The sequence below is a fragment of the Nomascus leucogenys genome, chromosome 4, assembly GCF_006542625.1.
Source record: "Nomascus leucogenys isolate Asia chromosome 4, Asia_NLE_v1, whole genome shotgun sequence".
In the NCBI taxonomy this organism is placed as follows: domain Eukaryota; kingdom Metazoa; phylum Chordata; class Mammalia; order Primates; family Hylobatidae; genus Nomascus; species Nomascus leucogenys.
The window spans coordinates 126,003,888-126,017,724 of NC_044384.1; the positions used below are offsets into that span (position 1 = coordinate 126,003,888).

General features: G+C 39.7%; 1 protein-coding gene and 1 pseudogene across 1 annotated transcript in view; both read right to left on the reverse strand.

The window, feature by feature from the left end:
• RARB (retinoic acid receptor beta) overlaps positions 1-13,837 on the reverse strand; it is a 498,581-nt gene that overhangs the window by 267,771 nt on the left and 216,973 nt on the right. The window lies entirely within an intron of this gene.
• On the reverse strand, positions 1,866-10,297 carry LOC100587213 (annotated as a pseudogene).

A 13,837-nucleotide genomic window follows, 5' to 3' on the forward strand; every position in this document is an offset into this window, starting at 1 on the left:
ATTATTTTGAATTTTTTCTCTACCCTTGAAAGGAACTTGGGCCATTTCCAGGTATTAAAAATAGTCTAAATTAGACAATTGTCTAATAAACAACCGGGGACATCTTGTCTTTCCGGAGGTCCTTTTCAGGATGACTCAATTTCTGTTCCTTTCCACATGCAACCTTCAGGAAATATAAACCTTTGTCCAACTATCAGTGAGATGCAGCAAGACCTCACTGCACCCCTTTCTCTTTGTTCTACTGTTAGAGGCAACTCCAGATAGCCTCCCTCCCGTTTTTGACTTTAGCAGGTCCAGTTGGATACCAATCACACTGCCCCTCAGAATTTTAGGGAGATATATAGCAATATCTTTGTGTATTTCTCTAAAAGTCAACTCGCTTCACTTCTGGGGTAGAGGGGACAATCCCCTTACTTTCTGAGGGGGAGATAAGCAGCAAAGAACACACTAGTAACTCTCTTTAAGAAATTCTCATGATCAGCCTTCCTCAATAAATCTCCTTATCTTCTTTCACATATGCTTCAAGTAGGTGATGATAGGGGATGTAAAGTCAGCTTCCCTTTCACTTGCATGGTCTCAACAGGTGATTTGGAATCTGTTGGTCTTGGACTTAGCTAAAACTGAGTCCATAAGAAAACTTGCATGAACAACTTGTTTCACTTTTGTAATTTTATCTTTATTTCCAAAAGCTCTTTGTTCCCCCTGCTCCCCCACTTTTTTTTCGGCTTCCCCCAACTACCCCCAAACTGAAGGTCCCCAACTGGTCCTGCTTCCTTGAGTGGCCATGACCAGCAAAAAAGGGAGAAGAACCAGTGGCATGGGGAGGGCTCATCTCCACAACATTCCATTTATACACACAACTCAACAGACAAGCACGAGTAAGCACTGCAGTTAGAAGTTGGCAGCAGAGGAAGGATAAGGAATAGGTGAGGAGTTGGGGTGTTATTAAAAAAATACCCCCCCAAACTGAAGTGCCTGAGAGGGTATTTGGTCTGCTTCTATCAGAGCATTTGAGCCAGATCGACTCCATCTAAAACAGGGGCTGGGTAAAAGAAGGCTGAGAGCTACTGGGCTGCATTCCCAGGAGGTTAGGCATTCTAAGTCACAGGATGAGATAGGAGCTCAGCACAAGGTACAGAACACAAAGACCTTGCTGATAAAACAGGTTGTGGTAAAGAAGCCAGCCAAAACCCACCAAAGCCAAGATGGCCATGAAAATGACCTCTGGTTGTCGTCACAGCTCATTATACGCTAATTATAATGCATTAGCATGCTAAGAGACACTCCCACCAGCACCCTGATAATTTACAAATGCCGTGGCAACATCAGGAAGTTACCCTATTTGGTTTAAAAGGGGAAGGGATCCTCAGTTCTGGGATTGCCTGCCTCTTTCCCAGAAAACTCATGAATAAGCCACCCCTTGTTTAGCATATAATCAAGAAATAACTAAGTATCCTTAGTTGAGCAGCCCATGGCACTGCTCTGCCTATGGAGTAGCCATTCTTTTGTTTCTTTACTTCTCTAATAAACTTGCTTTCACTTTATTCTGTGGACTTGCCCTAAATTCTTTCTTGCATGAGATCTAAGAACCCTCTCTTGAGGTCTGGATCAGGACTCCTTTCTGTTAACACTTCAACCCAAGAGGAATCAGAAGATCAAAGGTAATTTGGGAAGGCCAGAACTGTCAGGGATGGAGGGGAGAGGAAAAGGCAGGGCTTGGTGGGGAGCTGTTTGGCAACGGGGTGGGTGAAAGTATTGCTCTCCCACTGCTGAGATTCTCCAGTCCCTTCCTGTCTGTTAGGAATAGGGCAGCCTGCAACCCCTGCGGGCAGGTCTGGGGCTTCCAGATGTTCCAGGAAGGGGGCTTACAAAGGCTTTCCCTCCAGGGAGTTGATGGCACTGCCTCCCAGTTTCTCTGCAAAGGTGCGGTCGTTCTTGACTTCCGCGTAGCAGTTTGCTTGTAACTCATGCTTGATCCCCGTCAGCTTCTTCTTGATAGTGTCCTTGGAGTTGGCATAGATCATTTTGCTCTTCAGGGGTGCAGACTCAGGCCCAGAAGCTGAAGACCAGGTCCTCCTCCTTGCTCTCCTTGGTCTCACAGTTTGTGTCATAGAGGGCATTACAGAAGTCTTTGTCTGGCAGCATCTTGACAGAGGTGGTGGATAGGCCATTGACAGTCTGGCTGACATCACCCACCAACATCTGGTTGCCCTCCTTGAGGATGAGTTCTTGTCCTCACTCAGGCAGAAGAGTACCACCTTCTTGAGCTTCTTCAACTCCTCTGGTTTTAACAACTTGTGTACCTTCATGTCATTGGATACCTTGATGATGCCATCAGAGACAGCCACACAGGAATCTACATTTCCAGAAGTCAAAAAGAGATGGCAAAGAGAGCCAGAGAGGAGGAGATCTGACTGAATCTGCTCTTTAATAGTGCACAGTATCGTCAATGTTGTCCAAGACTAGAAATCAATGATTTTCATGATCTTCTTTCATTTCCTTTATTATCTCTGCTTCCTTGAGTGTCATCTTTTGTTTGTTTACTTTTGCTTTCTAGTTTAGCAGAGGCTTTCTTCATGTGCTTGGTGATCCTTGATTGCCTATTGTCATTTAATATTGAGGTACTAGAATGTGAATGGTGTTTAAGAAGGGAGATAAACTTGTAGTTAAGCTGACCACACTTAACTGGAAGTCTTCTTGGGTTTTGAAGTCATAAATTTAGTTTAATTTCTAAATCTCATCCCTATATTCATCCATTTTAGGGCTGTGGTTTATGTTTTTTCTCCAGCTCTTCATCTTTGTGTGGGCATAGAGGTCTACTATAAAAATGTGTGGCCCTTCATTATCTAGGACAGTGTGGGTTTTCTGAAGAGTTCCTAAACTAGAGCTAAGTCATGGAAAATGTTTCATATCAAAATGGATGAAATATACAAGCCAAAGTTATGGCATCTACTTTCCCATTCCATGCATACTTTCATAGTTTTCATTTTGGAAGATTCTGAATATGCTACAAGAAAATCCTCGGGAATTTAAATTGAGTAGACTACTATTATAGTGTACAGTCACTCAGATTACTATGTTTTGTTGTGTATGAATGTTAGGGCACAAATGGAAAAATTCATCTGTTGCTAAAAGTGGCACATATTCAGAGAACTCTATTGGGGTAGGCTGTTCTTTAATAACGACCACAGCGATCGCTCTTAACCCACATGTCGTTTTGTAATGTGGCTGTGCCATTCCTCCTACCTTGGATGTATTTCCCCTCATTCTGGGCTGGCCCTGTGGTTTGCTTTGACCAACAGAATGTGGTGACAGTGATGCTATGTGTTGGCTGGGCCCAGAGCTTCAGAGATCACATGGCTTCTGTTTTTGCCTTGATCCTCCATGTTTTTGCCTTGAGCCCCGGGTATTCTGTTGGAGAGAGGCCAATGGAGGAGCACTGAGGCATACCTGCCAACAGATAGGACCAGGGCCCCAAACATGTAGGTGAGGCCCTTTTGGATCCTCTGACCCCAGTAATCTGCAGGCAACCCCACATGAAGCCCAGACAAATTGGACCTGCTGAGTCCTGCCTAAATTTTTGACCCACAGAATCATAAACAATAGAATGGTTCTAGTTTTAAGCAAATAAGTTTGGGGTTGGTTTGTTATACAGCAACAGATCACTGACCAACTCTCTTTAGAACTATTTAGAGCAGGGATTTCCAACTCACGTTGCATTTTGGGTATCTGCACTTATGTGCTCTTGTCCGAGGATCAGGGCCACGGCTTCTGATTCTTAAAGTAGTCTCTATCTTCAAAAAGACTAAGAACCATTGAATTTTGGGCCATTACAAGTTAAACACAGTATCAACAGATTTTACTGTTTATATAATACATGCTTATGCCATTATAAAAATATGATTATAAAATTATATTAATTAAAAGATTGTCCCAAAGTCATAGTAAAAAATTTTGTTTGTATCCTTCCAGAGCACATAAGTATTAGGGATCTATTTGGAGAAATTAAAATGGTATATATGTATTTACATATGTGTGCCAATGTGTATACTGATATATAAATGAATGTACTTGGCCAGTAAGAAAATCAGAACTTACTTTTGTTTTGTGGTCAAATCAGTATTTTACTTTCTAGCTCTTGCATTTCATGTCACTCCTAAAAAGGTCCTCTCTCCCTAAGCATAAAATAGACCCATATTTCTTTTAGGACTTTGCAGTCTCAACTTTCTTTTTCTTCATCACAATCATTTATCCCTCTATGGCTTATCTGACGTTTATTTTGGTGGAAGGAATGAGGTAGGAAGCTTGCTTCCCCCCGCCCAACATTTATTAAATAGTATATGTTTTCATCACTCATTTCAATGCCTACCTCATATACTGAATTTCCATATGTATTTGGGAATACCTCCAGACCCAATGCTGCACTGTTCATCTTGCTACTCCAGTAACTCACTGTTTTGATGGCTATTACTTATAATGCATTTTATTTCATGGAAAGATGGTCTTTCCCTTTGTCTTTTTTTTTTCTACAAACATTTTTCCTTCAACTATTATCTTTTAATTTTTTCGGATAAACTTAAGAATCATCACATCAATTAGCATCCATCCTTGTACTGCCTGCCTCCACAAATTCCCCAAATAATCTTTTTTCCTTTTTCTTTTAATTTTAGAGAACATCACATTGAATTCATAGCTTCTTCTGGGGAGAAGTTACAACTTCACAACACTGAGCTTTCTACCAAAGAGCAAGGTCTCTTTGCATTGATTCAAGACTTAAATGGCTGACAGCACAATTTTTTTTTAATTTATTTTTTGAGATGGAGTCTCGCTCTGTTGCTCAGGCTGGGATGCAGTGGCATGATCTCGGCTCACTGCAACCTTTGCCTCCCAGATTCAAGTGATTCTCCTGCCTCAGCCTCCCGAGTAGCTGTGATTACAGGTGCCTGCCACCGTGCCTGGCTAATTTTTGCATTTTTAGTAGAGACGGGGTTTCGCCATGTTGGCTGGGCTGGTCTTGAACACCTAACCTCAGGTGATTGGCCTGCCTCGGCCTCCCAAAGTGCTGGGCTTACAGGTGTGAGCCACTGTGCCCGACCTGACAGCACAATTTAAAAATGGTATTTTTATCTCTGTTAAATTTTCCTCTAGATATTTCAAGTTTTTTGGTCAACAAAAAAGACAATGTATTATACCAATATTCAGTTACCTCTGGCTTGGCGGAAGCAGTACCTTACCACTCCATCCAGGTAAATGATCATGGTTTTTCCCTGTACATTTCAAAGTCATTGCGGTCAAGTTCCCGAAGTCTGAATGCATCACACATAACTTGTAATGGGTCACTGTCCTGTTTAACTCAGGAATAATTGTACTCGAAAACCCTGATGGTTTTCTAAGCTTATCTTAAACTTATTGTGTCTTGTACTGAAAAAGGTCTGCTTGTTAAACACAGATTTCCACACTGGGGTTATCCTACTTGGAAAAACAGTGCTCCCAAAGGGAAACCCAAAGTTCCTCTGACGGACTTACAGGCCTATAATTTGAAGAAGGATATAAAGAATGAGCATGCTTAAATATCAATGTTGGGTGGATACTTCAAAATTTCCCAGGTTCTATCCTCTGTTCCATAAATCAAAGTGTTTTAAAGGGATTAAATAATGAACGTTGAGGCTTTGCCTGGGGTTTGACTATATGCTACAAGACGGAAGGAAGCAGGAGTCATGAGTTCACCGGGAAAGAAGCCAAATCATACCTCTGGTCAAAAACAACAAAAAAAAAGTAAACCCCAGGTTTCACAAAAAGCTCCTTTAGCCCTTTTTTGAGAGATACGTTAACATCAATAATTCTACCTATGAATTCACATATATAGAAGTTTGGATTCTAAATATCACTTTGGTACTAGAAGTGAGATGCAGCATTTAGAAGAAATAAAGTGAATATTTGACATGAGGAACAAAGTAAAATGCAAGGAAATGGCAGAAGGGAAAAATGTTGGAAATCCTGGGTCAGGGACTGGTGAATTAATAATGGAGTCAGGGCAGACAGGCCTCTTATTGGCCAAACTTTTGGTTTTATGTCCTGGCCCTGGAAAGCTCTTTTTCTGCAGTCAAATACCGTGGATCAGTTCCAAAGATGATCAGCCAGAGTTTCAAACTGAAGCTGGTGCGAGAATACTACTACAGAGAAAATAATATCTTATGGGGTGGTGATAAGACCTTATGAGCCATTTTAATTTACTATAATATTTTGAGGAAAGATAATGAAGGTGTAAGGAAAAAAAGAAAATGCCTTAATATTCTTTCTGAAAACATTCTGGCAATGTTCAATGACTGCATAGAATTTGCTGTGGAGAGGAATCCTAAAGATGAGGAAGTGAGTACATCCATTAACGAAAAAAAAAAAAAAAGATGATCCTTATTATTTTTATTTTTAGTTGATTACAGAGAAAATGTCCCCACCGTTCCAGAAAGACTGATTTACGGCAAGCTTTTGACCACCCAATTAAGCTGTGACATTGAGATAGTGCTAGTTACTTTTTCTCATGAATAGTTCTAGGCTAGATCACCTTTTCAAAAGAGTAAAAATAAGTGACCTGAGAGTATATCCTGAATCAATAAATGTCTGTCTACAACTCGCACAGTACAGAATCCACTGTGAACATCTCTCTTTTCTGGATGGTAAAGCTCCTTAACTCTACAAATACAGGGTTCGTTTTATCATCAGATCACTTTCTCATCAAGACCTGTGTCTATTCAGGCAGTGGTGAAGTCTGCTATTCATGAGAAAAAAAATCAAAACTGACATGCATGCATGCAATCATGTTGAATGGAACTCTTAGGCCTGTGAGGAAAAGACCCTCATTCGTGGGTTTTTTTTTTTTTTTTTTTTTTTTGAGACGGAGTCTCGCTGTCGCCCAGGCTGGAGTGCAGTGGCGCAATCTCGGCTCACTGCAAGCTCCGCCTCCCGGGTTCACGCCATTCTCCTGCCTCAGCCTCTCCGAGTAGCTGGGACTACAGGCGCCCGCCACCACGCCCGGCTAATTTTTTTTTTTTGTATTTTTTAGTAGAGACAGGGTTTCACCGTGGTCTCGATCTCCTGACCTCGTGATCCGCCCGCCTCGGCCTCCCAAAGTGCTGGGATTACAAGCGTGAGCCACCGCGCCCGGCCTCGTGGGTTTTTATGGTACCTGACAGCTCTCTAATTTTGGTTGGTCAGATGAGATTGTCTGGGCTAAGGGATGGAGAATAGGCATAAACTAAGCATGTGTTGAGAAGGAGAATTGATGACAGTCTTACCCATAATGCAGCTGTCAGATTCAAAATACTCAAGCTCCCTCACCCTGTCTCAACATGGCCATTCCACAGAAGGGACACTAGTTATCTTTCCAGGGAATGAAATGGATGCTATTAAGATACTCCCACAAGGATTTAGTTATTATGTGGGCATTGTCTATGCCATTAAACTGTATCCCAGGAGGTTCTGAGGGTTTGATGGCAGGATCTCAGGATCACCAGGATAAGAGGGTGAGAAAACATGCATGTCACTTCCCTTATTCCTCATGTGCCCCCACTATTCGGAGGATAAAATTTCACCATTAATCTAAACACATCACTTGCCATGTAAGAATTTTCTTTCATCTCCCCAGGTCTGAGAACACAAATAAATTGGTCCAATATATTATTGAAAATCCTCTTTAATATTATAGTTAATAAGAATTAACAGCTAGATGAGGTCTTCTTAAATCTAACTATTCACTGATCAAACATAAAGTCCTGGGGAAAGACAGAGCATGAGTTACTATCTATGCTGGGCACTACAAGAGTTAAAATAAAAGGTTGGTGAATTGACACACAGAGAAAAGGACATTAAGCATACTGTCTGATGACAATGCTGAAAAAATCAAAACCTTTCTGAAATTCCATTCTGTCTTGCAGGTCATGAGAGAGTTTCAGGGTGATAATTTTTAAATGTGGAGGCCACTTACAATTCTGCTAAGCACTATTATAGTGGCTATGTGGTTGGGTGAAAATCATTCTTTCAAGAAGACCAAAGAATTCTACATTTTCTCCTAAAGATTTCCTTCTTTAATAAGGACTTGAGCAGATCCCTGTCATTGTTCTAGATAATGGATTACCTACACATACATTTCCAAGTGTAATGACACTCTTGCTTATTAAAGACCTTTCAGCTGAAGGGGCAGAATATTATGAACTGGCCGAGCCATTCATTTTCTTGAATATGTTATTCAGTATTTTATGCTAAACCAGCAATACACCATCCATTTTAGTACAATGATCCTTATGTTCAATAAAATTGAAGTGTCGCATCATAAATCATTATAGTCATTTATTTTACATTAGACACATTAGCCACTATATTCCATAATCTATTACAATAAGGTGGATTTAAATGTACCCCAAGGAACTGCAATAATAACTCGAGAACCAAATATAGCAATTTATGGATAAAATATGCTTAACCTAAAACTGCACTAGCTATCGTGATGGCTGTGAACTCTGAATGGAATTTAGTGCTGATGGTGACTGAACTCAGCTATACATAAAGAGGGAGGAAAGAGAAAAAGATGGCAGAACTTCCTCCAATTTTCTGTTCATTAATTTAAAAAATGTACTAGATTATTACACTATCAGTGAGACAGACAAATTTTGCTGGAGGAACTCATGCTCAATTGAAACTTCTTCTAAGTAACACATGTTCAAAATCTCTAATTAACTATTCAATAGGATGCCTGTTGTTTCCAACAACAGCAGTGTCTGGGAAAGCTTCATCGATTCAGACTAATTCCACTAACTCCGCACTTGTGAAAATTCAGACAGACTGGGTGGTGTGAAGAAAAAGGTTTGCACATGTGATTTATAGTGTAAAAGAGGTACCCCGATAATATTTTTATACCAGAGAAGCATTTCAGAACAGCCTTAAGTTTGTAGAGGCATTCTTTTACTAATAGTTGAGATGATAATTATGAATTCTTACGAATTGATGAAAATTATTTTCTTCAATGATCTCTTTTAGATAATATTGGCCTACTCCCATTTCCTATATGTATCTAAAAGCAATAAAACTGTGTCCTATAATTCAGATTCTTCACTAATTTGGTATCCCTCCACTTAGTCATGGATGGTGAGGTCTTTGTAATTTTAGGTAAATGGTTACTATCCATGTTACTGACTCTCCTAGACAGCTCACTCGGCGATCTCAAGTCTTTGAGATTTGATCATGAAATGAGACTAGCTTTATTATATTGCCGGATATGAAGTCCTTGCTATTCAAGATTAAAATATGTATTTTTTGCTGTGTTCAATCTGAAATAGCATGACCCAGAACTGGCATAGTCAATTCTTCCTCAGGAAATTAGGGACCAGATTACATTTCCCATGTGTAAGTCCTCATTCACCTACATTTGCTTCCTTGCTCCGGAAATTAGGGACCAGATTACATTTCCCATGTGTAAGTCCTCATTCACCTACCTTTGCTTCCTTCCTCCCTTCCTTCCTCCCTACCTCCCTTTCATCCAACCACCTAGTCATCAGCCAATGATCCATTTAGTGACTATCCTACTTATTTAATGCCTTCTCTGTGCCAGACACAAGGCGGGCACCAAGAACACAAACAATAAGACAAGGCACCTAACATTTGTAATAAGATATTTTCTATGATTACATTATTCCTTTTATCGATGCAAAAATGTTGTATTCTTTTACACCATTTTTAATAATCAAATACTTACAGTTGGTTATAAGATTTCCCTCAGTCAACATTTATAGAATTGTAAATTTATACATAAACCAAATTCTGAGGGGAAAAAGAGGACTGTGGTTGGCTAAATGACCTGGGGTGAATAATTTATTCTGTCTAACCCTCACTTCTTCATCTGTACAATGAGAGCGTTAACTGGATAGTTTCTTAAGAGTTCCTTCTCGAATTTTAGGACTTGAATCCTTTTCTCTGTCCTTTATAGCCATCGGTTCCGTTTATTAAAATGTCTCCAATGCAAAAAAGGACAAAAAAGTTAAAGAAGTAGAAAATCTTGTCACTGTCATATTTGCCAGTCTCTTGCAATCCAGTCTATACTGCTTCGTCTTTTCCTTTTACTGTCAACTGCTAATACCAAATGTGCTGTTCTCTCATCAGTTTGCAGTCTAATTTATACCCATAAAATACTGTTACCATCTGATGACAATGCGAACACCAAATCTGTTGTCCCCACTCTTCTGAATCCTCTTTCAGCATCAGTATCGTCCTGGGTTTTCTCTTCTACAGATATATCTGAATTATACATTATTTCCCCCAGGCATGCTTTTCCAAATTAAATAAAATTTCATTTTCTGTTTCTTGCCTTAATCCTACTAGATGACTTGGCTTAAAATATTTACAGACTCCATTTTGTACCATTTTTAATAATTTGGCCCTATTGCATATATTTATTTTCTCTTGTGTTTTAGAGGGTTGTGGTTTGTGCTCACCCATAATTAAGGCTTTCCTCTAATACTATATGTCACCTTTGGCATGTTCTGTTAATTATGGAGAAAAATTACGCTCCCTACCTCTAGATAGATGGAATAAAAATTACATAAATATATAATAAAGATACACGGATACAATGGTCCTCAGATCAACCTGTGGGCTCAACAAGGTGCCTCATAAAAAAAGTTTATATGGACAATAGACATCTACCTGTACAAAATCTTTAGGCCAAATTTAGAAATATGAAAATATTTCTGAGCATATTCTTTGATCAAAAAACAAATATAAACCAGAGTCCAGTCTAGTGGATCTAGGTGACTGATAGAATGAATTTAACGTGGCGAGTAGTTACAAATATTTTAGATGATCTGAAAACTAAATGGTATGGTGACAGAGATTAATGTAGGTCAGGTGCGGTGGTTCGTGCCTGTAATCTCAGCACTTTGGGAGGCTGAGGCGGGCAGAACACTTGAGGTCAGGAGTTTGAGACCAGTCTGGGTAACATAGTGAAACCTCCTCTCTACTAACAATAAAAAAAAATTAGCTGAGTGTGGTGGTGCATGCCTGTAATTCCAGCTACTCTGGAGGCTGAGGCACGAGAATCGCTTGAACCCGGGAAGCAGAGGTTGCAGTGCACTGAGATTGCAGCACTGTACTCCAGCCTGGGCGACAGAGCAAGACTCTCTCAAAAAAAGATTAACAGAGGCAGGAGGCACTATGCATCCTAGGCTGGAGAAGTAAATGGGCTTATCCAAAGAGCCAGGAGCTCTTCCATCTCTTGCCAGTGCTTCCTTTTGGCCAAATCAGGTGAAAGGATAAGTGGATTGAGAGGGAAGTTAGGGAGTCTCAAACTTCCGAGCCACTCACTGTGCAGACCCCTTCCAAGACCTGGGAGGGGTGCTAGCAAACTGTGTACATGGTCGTATGTATACAATTTGAAAAAGTATAGTATTTTAATTTAAATAATTATGAGTGCTTTCTTTTTGTACTTTGATATCCCCTGCATTTTACTTCTCAAGTAAGCCCCTATCTAGGGACTGGTTAGGGGGAGTTGAGCTGGGGACTCATTTAGTTTCTGTCTAGTGGGATATGTGTGTATCGTTCACAGTTTTTTTTCTTTTCTGTGTAGATTTAAACCATTGGTTGTAGTTGACATAAGAATTGAGGGTTGCTAGTAGCACTCATTGTGTGAAGACTGGGGATGCCAGAGAGCCTACAGACAGAGAACTGCTCTGTACTCTTAAGAATTTCTCCACATCCAGCATGAATTTTAAATGCCCACCAAGTGGATAAAGAAAATGTGGTACCTACACACCATGGAATACTACACAGACATTAAAAAGAATAAAATAATGCCCTTTGCAGCAACATGGATGCAGCTGGAAGCCATTATTTGGTTTTCTGTTCCTGTGTTAATTTGCTTAGGACAATGGCCTCCAGCTGCATCCATGTTCTCATAAGTGGGAGCTGAACACTGAGTACTCATTGACATAAAGATGGAAGCAACTGACACTGTGGACTACAAGACAGAGGAGGAGGCAGGCAGACAAGGACTGAAAAATTATTGGGTACTATGCTCACTACCTGGGTGACAGGATCAATTATATCCCAAACCTCAGCATCACACAATATACCCATGTAACAAACCTGCACATGTACCCACCTGAGTTTAAAATAAAAGTTGAAAGTATTTTAAAAAATTAAAAAATGAAAATATATATGAAAAAACACTCCACCATACATTTAGATAGGAGGAAAGAAAGGTTGTTGTTGATGTCTTGGTGTTAGAATGGACTGTAGTAATCCACACACACCCATTGTGCCATTTTACCTGGCATTCACCTCAGATGTCTTAACCCCAAGAAACTGATGACAGACTCATTGGTTGCAACACAAGAAACTTAAACTATCTTAAAATCTTAGGTTTTCCCACAATTGACAATGATCCTAACAATTTATGTAACATTAATAATGTTATGAATGGGAACATTTCTAAATTGTCAATAATAAAAAAGTAAATTCCAATTAGCATACTGAGGAAAGACAATTATATTTCTGCTTTTCCTACAGAAAATTGTTATAAAAAGAAACAAAGACGATGAAGCTAAAAATTCTAGGAGAAAATTATGAGATATATCTCAACAGTTAACTAATAAAATATGACCTTATTTTTCCAGCTTTTTCTTTTTTATTTGTTCTTGATTTTTAAAATTCTGAGTAACTTTTTAAGATTTGTAATTTTTTGTGATTTTTAAAAATTAATTAATTTTTTTTTTTTTTTTTGAGACAGAGTCTGGCTCTGTCACCCAGGCTGGAGTGCAGTGGTGTGATCACAGCTCACTGCAACCTCCAACTCCTGGGCTCCAGGGATCCTCCTGCCTCAGCCTCCGAAGTATCTGAGACTACAGATGCATACCATCACACCTAGCTAATTTTTTTTCTTTTTTGTAGAGATGAGGTCTCATTATGTTGCCCAGGCTGGTCTTGAACTCCTGGGCTCAAGTGATCTTTCTGCCTGGACCTCCCAAAGTGCTAGAATTACAGGCGTGAACCACCACACCTGGACTGTTATTTTTTTCTCATAGAAAATAAATACTCCTTTTTGTACACAATTTTGTATGTATAATTTTGTATTATGACTAAATATGGCCCCCAAATTGCATAAACTTTAGATCCTACCAACCTGCTGACACAGGAGCTTAGGAAATGAATTTTACAGTTACCTAAAGCAACACAGAGTAGAATAGGAGAAGGGTGGAGAAGAGGTCTGGGAGCCAATTAGCAAAAGACAAGCACTACAGTATATTAAAGAGCTTGCAAAATCTCTGGAAGGGCCAGGGAACCAGGCGAAGAAGTTTCACAACCAGAGCTACTCGCTAACATCATACCAGGGAGTTGGGGAAGACTAGTTACTTCCTACATTAGACATAAGCATTACAGTTCAAGCCACCAATGTACTGATAATGAATTTTGAATGGTATCAACCACTGACGCATCTGCCAGGGCTGTCCCTAGAAACTTGATGTAGATCTTGCAAAATGAACCACAGATGCATGTTTGTTTGGGTCACTAACTCTTAATTCTAAGTCTGGTTTATCTACATTTGATTGGAGTAGCCAGGGTCACTCACCCTAGAGAAAAAACAAGTGGGTCTTCTTATTCCCATAAGAGGGGAACTTCCAAGGAAAGGATTAACACTGGGAAAACAAAAACAAAAACAACAAACAGATATCCACTACATTCCACCACCATCATCCCTATTTTATAGAATGGAAATAGAAATGGAAGCCTTAACATGGAAAGTAATCTGCCCACATTCAAATAGCTAGAAATGGATAGAGCCAGGATGCTGCCT